The 10,000-nt window shown below is 40.7% G+C and overlaps 1 protein-coding gene across 2 annotated transcripts in view; it reads left to right on the top strand.

The window, feature by feature from the left end:
• Positions 1 to 10,000, top strand: part of LOC127008420 (A disintegrin and metalloproteinase with thrombospondin motifs 2-like) — a 132,029-nt gene that overhangs the window by 67,447 nt on the left and 54,582 nt on the right. The gene's annotated exons all lie outside the window — the stretch shown is intronic.

Genomic DNA, 10,000 nt, shown 5'->3' with positions numbered 1-10,000 from the left:
ATCCATTTTATATATTTCCCATTCCTCCCCCTCCTCCTCCTCTTCCTCCTCCTCCTCCTCCTCCTCCTCCTCCTCCTCTTTGCCCATCATAGAAGTAAATATTTTCATTCACTCAGTTATTTTTTTCCTTTTCTTTTTTTTTCAATGTTTTTCTTTCTACATCGAGTCTATTTTTTCATGGCTTCTGCAATTACAGTTTTGGGGAAGGTTTCTTTGTTTCCATCATTTTTTTATTATTATTTTTGTTTACTTTTTTGTAAGGTGGTGGTGGTGGTGTATGTGGGTGGGGGTGATCCTCCTTCTGGTGCTGGTGTTGGTGGTGGTGGTGGTGATGGTGGTGGTGATGGTGTTGTTGTTGTTGGTGGTGGTGGTGGTGTGTTTGGGGTAGTGGTGATGGTGGCGGTGGTGGTGGTGGTGGTGATGGTGGTGGTTCTCATATTTACTAAACAGCCTTTATTCGTTCACAATTTTTTTTTTTTACCTTTGGCTCTGGTAGGCATTCTTGGTGGGGCCTGGTGGTCAGCCCCAGTCCGTTATGGCGCAGGTGATTGTTTATAGTGGCGCCATCTTGCTTGGCTCATGCTGCCCCCCGGAGCTCATCTTTGATTACATTTTGGTCTATGGTGCTGGTAGGCTTTCTTGGTCGGTCCCAGCCCATTATAGCGCAGGCAAGTGTTGATAGTGGCGCCTTCTTGCTAGAGAAAAGAGAAGAGAGAATCTAGAGTCCGGGTTGATGGGTGGTCTTCAGGACAGCATGTGGGTAGTCTTAGGCCACTCGGCTGTGTCTGAAAAACTGCCAGCTTGTTTGTAGCGGCGAGCGGGATGCGAACCTGCGCCTTCTGGAATACCGCGCCGGCACGCTAACCATTCAGCCACCGCCTCCCTAAAGAAAAGAAGAAAAAAAAAGAGTCCATATGTATTTTGATGTTCAGGAAGAAAAAAAGAAGAAAAATATTTGGATTTATTTAAAAAAGTAAACTGGGAAGGGAAAAAAAGTTGTTATGTTTTGGAAGAAAAAAAAGATATATCGAAACGGGAAATGGAAAAGACCGTGTGTGTGTGTGTGTGTGTGTGTGTGTGTGTGTGTGTGTGTGTGTGTGTGTGTGTGTGTGTGTGTATGTGATATAGATCTCTCTCTCTCTCTCTCTCTCTCTCTCTCTCTCTCTCTCTCTCTCTCTCTCTCTCTCTCTCTCTCTCTCTCTCTCTCTCTCTCTCTCTCTCTCTCTCTCTCTCTCTCTCTCTCTCTCTCTCTCTATATATATATATATATATATATATATATATATATATATATATATATATATATATATATATATATATATATATAATTTATTTTCTGAGAATCATAATTAATTTTCTGCGTGGGAAAGATTTTATGAACGAACACCTGATTAACTATTTTATTATTTATTTTATTTATTTATTATTTATTTTGTTTGTTTTATGTGTTTGTGCGTGCGTCAGTATGTTCTTCTTTATTCACTGTCCTTACTACTGTTGTTGTTGTTGTTTTGTTATTTTTCGTATTGTTTTTTCAGCTTTTCATTCTTTTTTGTTCTTTTTTAATATATTTCTCTTATTTTCTTGTTTTCTTTTGTTTCGTAAAGTTTATGTTTCCAGAAATGTATTTACGATCGTTTTTTTTAAATTTTGTTTTCTTCTTTTCTTCCGTTCTCTTCCTCCTCCTCCTCCTCCTGCTCTTTCTCTTCCTCCGTCTTCAAATTCTCCTCCTCAACCTCCTTCTCCTCTTCCTCTTCCTGGTCTAAATCTAAGTTCTTCTTTTTCCTCCACTTCCTCCTCCTTCAACTTTTCCTTGTTTTCCTTTTCCTCCTCCGCCTCTTCCTCTTCCTAGTCTAAGTTTAAATTCTCCTTCTTTTCCTCCACTTCCTCCTTCTCCTTCTCCTCCAGTTCCTTCTTCTCCAACTCCTCCTCCTTCAACTCTTCCTCCTTCAAACTCCTGCTCCTCCTCCTCTTCTTCCTCATCTTAACTCAATCTCAAACTCCCTTCCCTCAACAATTATTTATTCGAGTCATTCTATGAACTAATTTATGAAGCACATTTGTAACAAGTCACTTCCTCCCCTCTCACATAACTCGCCCTTTATTTCGTTTGTCGTAACTATCATTTCCCTCGAAGTATAGTATCGCCAACGTTCACTGTACATAACATCTACTATACACTATGACACTCTGTAATACTATGGCTCTATATAACATCCTTTCACTGTATTATCCGTTGACAATATCTCTATAACATTCTATAATACTATGGCACTACAATGATATCCTCTCACTATATCGTCCGTTCACTATAAGATCCGTTCGCTATAACACTATACGTAACACCATAACGTATTGATTCACTCTAGAGAACTAATACACCATTTTTTTCTTTCCTCCTTTTCCTTTCCTTTCCTTCCTTTCCTCTCTTCTTTTCCTTCTTTTCCTTCCTTTCCTTCCTATAAGCTTACTAGAGTCTTATTATACGATCTGGGTCTCCTATTAATTTACATCTATATTTATTTCTTCCTTTTCTTCATTCCTTTTCTTCCTATTAACTCTCTATGTATTTTTTTCACACCTTCTCACACATATATTTTTATCTAACATTCATTTCTTCTCTTCTATCTTCTCTTCATCTTTTCCTTCTTTTTATTTAGCTAACTTTAAGATCGTATTTCAAGCTCCCCATTACCCATATATATAAGACACGTCACCTAGCCAGCCATTGCCAACTCTGCGCGTGGCGTCGGAAGCTCAACTCCGTCACATTTGCCCGTCAGAATTCGCCAGCACTTTCAAATAAACGTCAAATGAATGTCAAATAAATGTCACTCCCGACCACTCTTAATAAATACTACCTCCTCTTTTATTATTATTTTATTATGTTCGTCCCTTCCCGCCCCGCATAAATGTCACTGATGCATTATTTTCTCATAAATGTTCATATATTTACAAGTATTTCCTCTTTTCTCTCTTCTCTGGGGGAGGAAGAGGAGGAGGATGAAGAGGAAGAGGAGGAGGAGGAGGAGGAGGAGGAGGAGGAGGAGGAGGGAGTGAGGGTAACATGAGTCGTGTGACCTAGGAGTATATATAAATATCTAACTCTCTCTCTCTCTCTCTCTCTCTCTCTCTCTCTCTCTCTCTCTCTCTCTCTCTCTCTCTCGCACTTGGTAAATATTCTTTCGTCTTTCTTTCTCACAATTCTTCATCGCGGAGTACATCCTTTCATGTGTGTGTGTGTGTGTGTGTGTGTGTGTGTGTGTGTGTGTGTGTGTGTGTGTGTGTGTGTGTGTGTGTGTGTGTGTGTGTGTGTGTGTGTGTGTGTGTGTGTGTGTGTGTGTGTGTGTGTGTGTGTGTTCGTTTCTTCTTTTTTCATGCCTTTGAGCTACCTCCTTTGCTGAAAAGATAAATAAAATAAATAAGATGAATAATAATAATAATAAAATAAATAAATAACGTAAAGCCCTTCTGAGAGATATATATTATAATGTTTCTCTCTCTCTCTCTCTCTCTCTCTATCTATCTATCTATCTATCTATATCTATCTATCTATGTGTTTCTCTCTTACCGCATATGTGTGTGTGTGTGAGTGTGTGTGTGTGTGTGTGTGTGTGTGTGTGTGTGTGTGTGTGGGCGTGGGCGTGTGCGTGTGCGTGCGTGTGTGCGTGTGGCGGCCAGTAAAATTGTAAAGTGAAGCGGATTATCAACTTTTGTTATTTGCGATGATGAATTTTCCTCTAAAGTTTTAAGGGCGAGAGAGAGAGAGAGAGAGAGAGAGAGAGAGAGAGAGAGAGATATTAAACCCCAAGCAATAATCATAACAATAATAATAATAATATTAATAATAATAATAATAATAATAAATATGATAGCACTCAGCGCTTCAACAATGATTATTCCCGTCATTATAATGTTTGAGACACACACACACACACACACACACACACACACACACACACACACACACACACACACACACACACACACACACACACACACACACACACACACACACACACACACACACACACACACACACACACACACACACACACACACACACACACACACACACACACACACACACACACACACACACACACACACACACACACACACACACACACGTGGCACTTTTAACCCTCAAATAAAAAAGATAATAAATGAAATAAAAGGCGGAAAACTATTTTATTTTTCACGCATCGAAATTAAAGATAAAATAAATAAATAAATAAAAAAGGTATTAATATAACCTTATTTTTTACCGACAATAATTAACTTTTTTATTATTTTATCTGTTAGAGACAACCCGACGAGCGCTTTCCCAGTAGTAGTAGTAGTAGTAGTAGTAGTAGTAGTAGTAGTGGTGGTGGAGGTGGTGGTGGTTGTGGTGGTGGTTGTAGTAGTAGTAGCAGTAGTGGTAGCAATAGCAGTAGCAGTAGCAGTAGCAATAGTAGTAGTAGTAGTAGTAGTAGTAGTAGTAGTAGTAGTAGCAGCAGCAATAGTAGTATCAGTAGTCGTAGTAATAATAAAATAATAATAACAATAATAGTAAAAATGATAACAATAATAACAACAACAATAACGATAATAATAATAATAATAATAATAATAATAATAATAATAATAATAATAATAATAATAATAATAATAATAATAATAATAATTCAACTCCTCATTTAAAACTCCAAATACACACACACACACACACACACACACACACACACACACACACACACACACACACACACACACACACACACACACACACACACACACACACACACACACACACACACACACACACACACACACACACACACACACACACACACACACACACACACACACACACACACACACACACACACACACACTTTCCCACCATTCAAACTAGCAACAATACATTTTACTCCATTTTATTTATCGCGCGTATATTTATTCATAGATTTAACAGAACCATTTATATATTCATTTAACGGTCCATACATTTATTTACTTGACTCTGTACTACACAACTGAAGGGAAGGAAGGGAGGGAGGAAGGAAGGGAGGGAGGTAGGGATTTTTGGGGAGAAGGAAGGGAGGGAGTAAAGTGAGGGATGGAGGTAAGAAGGAAGGAAGGGATTAAGGAAGGAAGGAAGGGAGGAATGGAAGGGAAGGAAGAAAGGGGTGTCAGAAGGAATGGAAGGAAATGAAGAAGGGAGGAGAAGGAAGGAGGGAAGGAAGGAATGAAGGAAGGAAGGAAGGGAACTGAATGCACAATGGAGAGAGAGATATTACAGGAAGCAAGGACAAGGAGGAGGAGGAGGAAGAGGAAAAGAAGAAGAGGAGGAGGAGGAGGAAGAGGAGGAGGAGGAGGAGGCTTACAAGATTACCAGTTGAAATAACTAGGAAGAAAAATTAAAATGAAATAATTAAATAAACGAACAAAGACATAATTCGATTCAGGAGATAAATTTTTTCCAACACTATATCCCTTTCCCTCCTCCCCTCCTCCTTCTCCTCCACCTCCTCCTCTTCCGGCTCTTCCTCTTCCTCTTCCTTTTCCTCTTTCGCAATCTCATTCACCACCTCTCTTTCATACTCTCTCTCTCTCTCTCTCTCTATCTCTCTCTCTCTCTCTCTCTCTCATCAAGTGTGTGTGATATTTCTTCAATTTCTTGCCGTCAGTCACGAGAGAGAGAGAGAGAGAGAGAGAGAGAGAGAGAGAGAGAGAGAAGGGGGTGAACAGATAAACACACACACACACACACACACACACACACACACACACACACACATACACACACACACACACACACACACACACAATAAAGATAAATAAATAAATAAATAAATATAATATAATAAATATAAAAAACTCCATTTCATGTCAAAGGAAGAAAAAAACACCTGAAAAAAACACTGAAACTTAACTTCTATAAAAAACAATCGAGAAAAAGTTAATAAAATAAAATAATAAAACAAACGAAATAGATGAATAAATAAAATAAATAAAACTAAAAAAATATAGAACGTGCCAAGAGCAGAGACACACACACACACACACACACACACACACACACACACACACACACACACACACACACACACACACACACACACACACACACACACACACACACACACACTAACTGACTGACTGACTGACTGACTGACTAACTGGCTGGCTCGCTGACCAAATAAACCTTTCTGACTGCATGCAAGGGATAGCGACAGCTGATGAAACATTGACTGAAGTGTGTGTGTGTGTGTGTGTGTGTGTGTGTGTGTGTGTGTGTGTGTGAGAGAGAGAGAGAGAGAGAGAGAGAGAGAGAGAGAGAGAGAGAGAGAGAGAGAGAGAGAGAGAGAGAGAGAGAGAGAGAGAGAGAGAGAGAGAGAGAGAGAGAGAGAGAGAGAGAGTGTGTGTCAGCCAGATCCGATTACCGGCCCACATGAGCGTTCTATACACGTTCAGTTCGGGTGTTAGTCCGTTTTGAGCCTTACCGAGTATTCTCAGTTTCCCTTCCTCGTGCAGGCGTCCAAAGGTGTCCTCAGGTAACACTCGCACCTCCCCGGCACTCCTAATTACTGCACACCTTTATCTGATATGGTTTCTTATAGGTTAGGTTCGGTTACGATAGAGAGGTTCGTTATGTGTGAAAGGACATTCTTAAACATCTCGGCGCCCAAGCTTACAAGTTTGACCAGGCTTTCGTAGGAGCTGTGTAGGCATTTCCAGGAGTGGTTTTATGACCCAGGTGGTAGTCTGATCCTTCTTCTCAACCGTGAACCTAAAGAAACCCTCATTAGAACCCGATTCATCTCCTTTTTTGGCCTTTGGATATAGCGCTGATGGGAGAGGCGGAAGCATCTGAAAATATCGACCAAACACACATATTTGACAAGGCTTTCGTAGGTGCTATATTCGCATTTCCAGGGGTAGTTTTATGGCCCAGGTGGTAGTCTGACCCTTCCTCTGTACCGTGAATGTAAAGAAACCCTTATTAGAACCCGATTCATCTCCCTTTTGGCCTTTGGATATAGTTGATGTGGAGGCCGGCAGCGACTGAAAATACCGACTAAACACAGACACACATTTGACAAGGCTTTCGTATAGGTGCTGTAGGCATTTCCGGGAGTAGTTTTATGGCCCAGGTGGTAGTGTGACCCTTCTTCTGTACCGTGAACCTAAAGAAACCCTTATTAGAACCCGATTGCTCTCCTTTGTGGCTTTTGGAAATAGTTGATGTGAGAATCGGAAACGTAGGAGCTGTATATGCATTTCCATGGGTAGTTTTATGGCCCTGGCGGTAGTTTGACCCTTCCTCTGTACCGTTAACTTAAAGAAACATTCATTAGGACCTGATTGATCTCCTTATCGGCCGAGAAAGAGAAAAAGAAGAATGAGAAAAGTGAGAGCGAGGAGACAGATATTTGCCATGCATGAATATATTGTTAACTTTTTTGTGTTGGTCGTAATATTATCTGGTGTTTGTGTGAGTGCGTGCGTGTGTGTGTTGTCAATTATAATGAATGTTTGCGCGCGAAACATCCTCTATTTCAATATTAGTTCCTGGCCCTCAATAATGCGTGTATGTGTGTGTGTGTGTGTGTGTGTGTGTGTGTGTGTGTGTGTGTGTGTGTGTGCCTTGTACGATGATGATACAAAAGTGTAAATAAACGTGTGTGAGTTGTCTGAGTTTTCTATTTTTTATATTTATTTGTTTTATTTATTTTATTTATTTATTTTATTTACTTTGGTACTACAATGCAAATGAACGCGTGTGTAGTATTGGAGTTTCTCTTCTATATTTATTCTATTTGTATATCTATTTATTTTCTTTATTTATTTTGTTTATTTCCATTAAGAGAGAGAGAGAGAGAGAGAGAGTATCTACGTCGCTAAAAGTGAACGTGTAAAACATAACTGAAAACTCTTGCCTGACTGATAGGATTGAGAGAGAGAGAGAGAGAGAGAGAGAGACTACTACTACTACTACTACTACTACTACCATCAGTACTACTACTACTACTACTACTATTACCACTACTACTCCTTGCTAATTGGTGGTTTGGCTAATAGCTTGTTCATCCTCACCTATCTACCTAAGTTCAGAGGGATGCGAACCCTTGATCAGCGCTTTGACTTGTCTATTTACGTTGCATTAGCGCCAGGAGACTCTGAGGAAAGTTTCTCCATCAAGACTCCGCTGTGTAAATTATTTCCTAATTGAAGTCTGTCTCTCGAATTACCATAAAGCTAATTTTCAAGACAAACAAAACTATCGGAGACTTCTTAAGGAGTTCAAGGATCCTGTCTGTCACTAATGAACTACGTATCTCTCTCTCTCTCTCTCTCTCTCTCTCTCTCTCTCTCTCTCTCTCTCTCTCTCTCTCTCTCTCTCTCTCTCTCTCTCTCTCTCTCTCTCTCTCTCTCTCTCTCTCTCTCTCTCTCTCTCTCTCTCTCTCTCTCTCTTATTCTTCTAGTCACCTTTATCAACCTCTATCAAAGGCTTTTCAAACTATCACTATGCTCATGAAACTACCCACTATGGAAATACTACCAACACAAAAACCTCTACCAAAGTCTTATCAAACTATCACTAGGCTTATAAAACTACCCACCGTGGAAATACTACCAACACAACCACCTCTACCAAAGTCTTGCCAAACTATCACTAGGCTTATAAAACTACCCACCGTGGAAATACTACCAACACAACCACCTCTACCAAAGCCTTTCCAAACAATCATTAGTCTTATAACACTACCAATAGGAAGACCAACATAACACCCTCTACGAAAGCCTTACCAAATGTGAATGTGTGTGTGTGAGCCCCGAAATGGTTTTAAGACGACATACCTATGCCCTAGAATCCGACTCCCTAGATACTTCAAGTCTGGTTTAGATACTTTGCCGGAACACAGACTTACGATTATGTGAAGTGTAAATGGAGGTGAAGAGGCTGAGGATGGAGAGGAAGAGAGAGAGATGGAGAGAGAGAGAGAGAGGAAGAGAGAGTAAGTGCGATGTGACTGAGCAGTATTTCGTTATAGAGAGAGATAGAGAGATAGAGAGAGACAGAGAGGGAGACACAGATGGTTAGGATAGGAGCAGCAGCGGTGAAGTGGATCAATGGAATGGAGAGAGAGAGAGAGAGAGAGAGAGAGAGAGAGAGAGAGAGAGAGAGAGAGAAATATATACAGATAGACAGACAGACAGACAGATAGATACAGATAATAGATATATAGACATACATATATACAAGCATACAGATTTAATGAGATCCACGGACATAGACATAAACAAACAGTCATAAAGGTACGGAGAGAGAGGCAGTGACAATTCAGCACGAGCGGCACAATGACACAGGTAATAATGGCGGCAGGTAATGAAGAGGCTTTTGGGAGCTCATTAGAGACATTCATTAAACTTTGGAGATTGCGACGCTAGTGCACGGGACGGCTTCACACGAATACCCGGCGTGCTGCGAATACCTCGGCACACCTGGGGATACATGGAGACACATGGGGACACATGGGAATACTTAGGAACCCCTGAAGATACATGGGGACACCTGGGAATACATGGGGACACCTGGGAATACTGATGACACCTGGGGATACCGGGGGACACCTGGGAATATATGGGGACGACTTGGAATACTTGGGGACACCTGAAGACATCTGGGGAGACCTGGGAATACCTGGGGACACATGGGGACACAAGGAGGTACAAACAAGCAAACATGGGATGGTGATAAAGCAAAACAAACAGCGGAAAAGAATGAAAACAAACACGTGAGGCGAACATCGGCAGTCAAACACAAGTTCTTCGGTAAATAGGACCAAACACGGAACCAAACACAAAAAAGCAAGCGTTGGTACTCGCCTCAAAACTCCGCTTGTTAGTGTGTTTGTTCCCTGGTCGCTTTCTTGCTGTTTACTTTGTGTGTGTGTGTGTGTGTGTGTGTGTGTGTGTGTGTGTGTGTGTGTGTGTGTGTGGAGTGGCG

The sequence above is a fragment of the Eriocheir sinensis genome, chromosome 37 (genome assembly GCF_024679095.1).
Source record: "Eriocheir sinensis breed Jianghai 21 chromosome 37, ASM2467909v1, whole genome shotgun sequence".
NCBI lineage: Eukaryota > Metazoa > Arthropoda > Malacostraca > Decapoda > Varunidae > Eriocheir > Eriocheir sinensis.
The sequence above is the reverse complement of the archived record's forward strand: the minus strand, read 5'-3'. Positions and strand labels throughout refer to the sequence as shown.